The sequence below is a fragment of the Pterocles gutturalis genome, unplaced genomic scaffold (assembly GCF_000699245.1).
Source record: "Pterocles gutturalis isolate BGI_N339 unplaced genomic scaffold, ASM69924v1 scaffold10031, whole genome shotgun sequence".
Taxonomy (NCBI): domain Eukaryota; kingdom Metazoa; phylum Chordata; class Aves; order Pterocliformes; family Pteroclidae; genus Pterocles; species Pterocles gutturalis.
This window is the reverse complement of record NW_010097817.1, coordinates 70,123-75,869: the sequence shown is the minus strand read 5'-3', so window position 1 is coordinate 75,869 and position 5,747 is coordinate 70,123.

Below are 5,747 nucleotides of genomic sequence, written 5' to 3'. Positions count from 1 at the left end.
TTTTTTTAGAATGTGCCAAATATGTTGTGTAACCCAGTATCTTTGGTTTGTGGCTACTCTTTATGAACATTTATCTTAACGCATTGATTCAGTGGGGTTTTTTTCCACTTTCACTGCACATCCTGGACACCATACCAGGCAGACACAATATAGTTGCTTCCCCACAGATACAAGCAGGCTCCAGACCTGTGCATTTCCTATTTAGAAACTTGTGAAAGCATTGAATAATCTGATTTACACCCTTGACAGTTTGGTATTTTAAAAAGCTTTATTCCAAGCATTTTGAACAACCTGTATCTCTGCAATGTCTCAGCTTATCCTGTACTTCACCACAAACATTTTTCATTTTTCGAGTGCGCTCAGATATTCCTACCCAGCAGGCATCTCCTTGAGTTGTAGGTGAGTCGATCTGTTCCCTGGGCTCCACTGGCTGCTCCTCAGAAACCAGGCTCACAAGCAGACACCTAAAGGTAGGAGCCTTAATCTCAGACTGAATCTCACTTGCATTGCCATGTAGTAAAGTTCAGTGAGTTCAGACGTGTCCCTCCTGTAACCCAACAGTTACTGCAAAGAGTGAGGTGACTCCTAGTGCTCGAGTGTCGAGAGAACGGGGATCCGTACTTGTGAGGTGGTGATGTTTTCAGCACAACAGGAGCCTCCCCTTGGCTACGTTGGCTTTCTTTGAGTGAAGTGCAAGCCCCGCGAAATAGCTTACTTGAAAGAGAGATTAGTTATGCTCAGTGACTAGTTCAGCTTTTTGTTTAGCCACAGAATTAAAATATGGCTTATGCTGAACAGCTTTTCAGTTACAGAAAGGCCTCTCCTTCCCACCGCTCCCCAAAGGCTATTTACGTTTTCTGCTGATGTCAATGTAGGGCTTGTCTCTAGGCTTCCCTTTGCGCGTGCCCATAATGCATACCACCATGGGTAGGATACGTGGCAGGACACCACGGAAAAAAGAAACTTCGCCTCTTCAAGTCACTGTTTAGCCTTTTACCATAAATGCCTGTGTTGGGTGAGAGGGAGTTAAAAAGAAATATGAAACATGCTAATTAGGGTACAGGCCACAGGCAGCCTGTGCAAGCCAGAAGCAACAGCCTGGAGCAAAACGTATTTAGTGAAGTGTCCCAAATCCCCCTGATTTCTATAGGATTAGCATTAAGACCAGTGAGAGGCTTTTATATGGAGAAAGCTAGGTTCTCCAGCAAATGAGGCATCTGGATTTGATAATTTTGTTACTGGCAAAATCTCTCAGAAATAAGCAACATGTTGTAAAACAGAGAGCTGATCAGCCAGCACGGCCAGTGCTTCCAATCTTACTGAAACAACTGGAGTCAGGGTTCACTGCTCCAGAGAGGACAAAACTTACAGGAATTGTCCTTAAATTCCCAGCATTTTGAAAAACCTTTTCTTTACTGTGCTTCTGTCACGCAAGACAACTATAGGACACGAGTTATGCTACAAGATGTAGAAAAATGGCTGTGTGTCCCCACAGCTATAATCCAAGCAAAGCCTCGGTTGAGCTGGAGTTACATGTATTTAACTGGTACACAACTTGCAGTTTCAACAGGAAAAAGAACCTCACAAGTGTTCACTGGAAATTCACAGTTAAAGAAATAGGAGCATCACCCAAGTTGCACATAAGCGTGTGGTAATAAAAGCCATTTTAACAGAACCAAAGGCCGTGTGCTGGAACAGAGAAAGATCAAACCATCAAATGCCTAAAAAGCACACGAGTGGGATGGGGTGTACGGCTAGCCTGTATCCGCTGAAGTGATACAAGCAGCTGCTTACCTCAGCACACTGCTGGTTTGAACCCTCTCTGAGCAACCTCCGTGGAGAGTGAAGCAACTGGATTACAGCACTTTATAGCCGGGCTGAGCCTGAGCTGCAGGGAATGTAGGTTACTTAACTTTTGGTCTGGTTTTTGAGAGGTTTGCAGCCGTGGCTGTAGCTAGGTTATATAACAAGGCGATCTTTCCACAGGTTCAGACCTGTGTGTTTTTGGGAAATGAGGGTAGGAGACTTGTTCTGCAGCATTTGTTCTTGTTTGGCTGCTTTCTGAGAGTGAAGTTATTAAACACTCCGCTTCTCTGGGCTAAAAGGAATTTGCCAGAATAAGGTCAAGGCAGAAGCTAATGGACCGGAACATTACACTGTAGTGACAGGTGAGGAACAGAGAATCTAATGGTATCAGTGTCTTAAGCCACTGATGTTTTGCAGCTGGATGTTTCTCTGAAAAACTTTCCCTTGGATTTTGAGTCCACGGTAGAAGTAAGGATGTTTGTCTGTAATATTACACTTCAGAGCTCGTGTTCTGCAAACTACCCCAAGCAGTATGTTGTTTTAGGACACGACACGTTAACAACATGCCAACAGCTGTTCCCGGATGTGGCCCATCGAAGATCTCCACTGAGCCATGGAAGACTGGGATTTGACATGGTGCTGGATCTTTTCCTCAGTTCTAGCGATTAAAATGCAGCAAGAGGCTAAAACCATATCAAATAATGCTCTGCTAGAAAAACAGTACTTGGGCAGTTGCTGCAGCTGGCAGGGGGCATTTCAGCAGTTACCCCAGTGAACAAAGCGGAGACCCATGTTATGAAAATAAACCCGAGACCCCAGCTCTCCTCGTGTACCGCAGCTGCAGGACATCCAGAGCAACATGCTTGCATCCAGCACATCTTCAGTGTACCATTATCGGCTCAAACACCAGACCCTTTAAGGAAGTTGGCTGGTTGTTCCACAGGTTTTTGATCTTTGCCTCAGGAAATTTCATCAGCAGAGAAGGAAGAAAAGAAATAAGAAATGTGTTTTGCTCAACTCATAGACTGATTTTGTTATCTTGGGCACATCATCTCCCACAAGTGGCATGGCTATAGCATGTACTCAGCCCTCAGATCCGCATGGGTGCCAGCACTGTTACACCTTCAGGGGAACCTGCTCAGGGTTCTCTCCTCCTCCTTCATCTCCTGCTCCAGCAAGGACTTAGCACACTGATAACCCAAGCCCCTTCATTCTCTAGTTGGAACATGGAAAACACCTGTCACTCTCAGATTTTTCCTGTTGAGCAAATTTAGCAAAAGATGTCAAGACCTTCTGCTCTCCCCCCACAGTATGTGAGAGCTGCAAAGGTCAAGTCAACAGATTGCCAACAGGCCAAGGAGAAAGCTCTCATTTAGTTTACATATGCTCCCATTAATGTTGTTTTTTTCTTCTGTATACAGCACATTTCTTCACAACCCTTCACATTATCTTGTCAATCTTCCACTCCCATCAGCATTTCCTATCTTTCCCAGTAGTTCTGGCACCTAATTCTCACTTTTCTGCCACAATCTTTTATCTCAATTATGTCATGGCCTTCACATTGCAATTCATTTATGTTGGTACAGGATTGATCCCAGGCTCTGCAAACAGGCATTTTGTGTCTAATAAAAAATGCAGGGTTTTACCCTGTCCCTTCTTGCTGAAGGGGTCTGTGGCAGCTGGTGGAGTCTGTGACTTACTCCAGTAGCTGGTTGAATGGACCATCTGATGTCACATAAAAACAGTTTTTAAACATTTCCTGAGGTAATGTCACTGTGAATTTATTGCATATAACACTTCAGTTTCATTTGTGACTTTGAAACAAAGAACAGAAGCAGCAAAATAATTTAGATTTGTCTTCAAATGAAGATTCTACATTGGGGCCACATGAAGTTATTCACTGTTCAGGTTCTTCTTTGGGGAGGAGTAATTCTCTCAAAAGGTAAATCCAGTTGTTTTAATTATATAATTCTCTGATGAAAATATATTGTGATGCTGCTGACACACACATTTCCTTCACAAAGCTTTAAGAGGAACCGCAGTCCTCTAACAAAGTACAATCTCCTCTGCTGCTTGCTAGGAGCAGGCAGCCTTCCTAGACAGCATTTGCTCTTCTAGATTAAACAGCCTTTCAACTCAGTTTTGAGAAGCAGCAGCTTTTCACAACCCCCCATTATTGAAAATGGCCCGTGATTCAAAAGAAACATGTCTAGGAGCTGTGCTTTTTAAATTAAGCTGCAATGGAGTGTTATTCCAGCAATACTGACAGCAAACATACTTATTAGGGACAAAGTAAATGGGAAAATAATCCTCAGGAAAATTCTCCAGCCCATTCGTCTCTGAAGAGTAAACCAAAAGCAACGTTTATTAGCAAGGCCTCCAAGAGGAAAGCTTAACTCACACCACAGCTGTGTTAAAGAACACAGAGCAACTATGAGCAAGCATTAAAGGATAACATGAAGAATTTGTCAGTGCTGCAGAAGAGGTGTTTTTGTTTTCTTGGGGACTTTAGCACCTGCACAATTTGCAACCTCAGGTCCACAGCCCCACAAAGGGAGTCCAAGGGATCAAAAAGATCTAAGAAAGCAGATTTATCCTCACTCAGCAGCCTCAAAACAGAGATTGAAACCACTGGGCAGAGAGCATCACAGACCTAAAAAGATGACAAGGTTGGTGTCTGTTTTCATCATAACCCTGCACCCTGGGCTGTGGAGGAAGAAGAGGAAGGGGAAGGTCTACCGTAATCTGCCATCCAGGATTTGGACTGTGTTTCAGAACAATCTGTACCCTGGTAGCTACAGGACACAAATGGGCACCTGTTTACCATCTGGCCCCTAATCCAGACAACTCACAGTTCGCTTGCACTCAACTATCAAAAAACTAAGAAGAAGTTCTCTGGCGGTAGACCCCCTCACTGAAAGCCTCATTGGGAGGAAGGTAAAGATTTAAGTAAACTGTGTATGAAACTCCCCAGATCTGGGCATGTGCATGACATACTCTAACAGGTTCAGGTTTGTTTAATTCATGCTTTTAGAAACAAATTTAAATCTGCTCTGCTGTACTGATCATTTTAGGACATACATCCTTGAGGACAAGCCTCAGGTAGTTGTGAAGAGGGAAGTTACATTTATATCACAAGCCCCAGTGATGAAAAGTAGTGTCTAACACAGCCAATGGTCTGAGCAAGCTGTTGAAAGCTTCACCAGCACCATTAACAGCTGCTGCAAGATCAGGGAAGATAATTCTTTTGGCATATTTATACTTCTTGCTCAGTTATAAACAGCACATGTTGATTGCCATGAATATTTTGAAAAGCTAGAAGATCGTGAAATATCACATTAAGTAAGTAATCCAGCTCCTTAATGAGACAACTCATTATCATGGAACTAAGGCTGTCTACAGCAGCACCGGGAGGATGGTGTGTAGATCGTGTCATCCACAGATCCACAGTGCTGCTCTTCCTGTAATACAATATGCACATATGAAATACATTTGGTATTTTATTTAGTAAACAAAGCAATTATCAGTGCACATTTTAAGCAGCAAAAAAGAAAAGAAGCACCTCAGACTTTCATACCGTAACAAAAGTTCTGTGGAAGCTGCATTTTATTTGAAAATCCACCCATTTTTGCTAACATACATTTTAATATTTTAAACAAAAATAGAATCTGCAGAGACAATGCAGCAAGTATGCTTAATTCATGTACAGAATTGCTTTCAGATCAGTGACTATCCTTCTGAAGGCCCCACTCCACCCAAAAGGTATGATGTATTTACACAAAGCACCGATCAACAGTGCAACTTTAATTCTTCGTTAACTAAATACCCACTAGACATATGTAAGGAAACTACTTCCCCTTTTTTACTTTTAAAAGGTACATGATCATAAACATGGCACGAGCCAAATGAAAAGGCTTCCCCCCCCAACACACACCACCTCA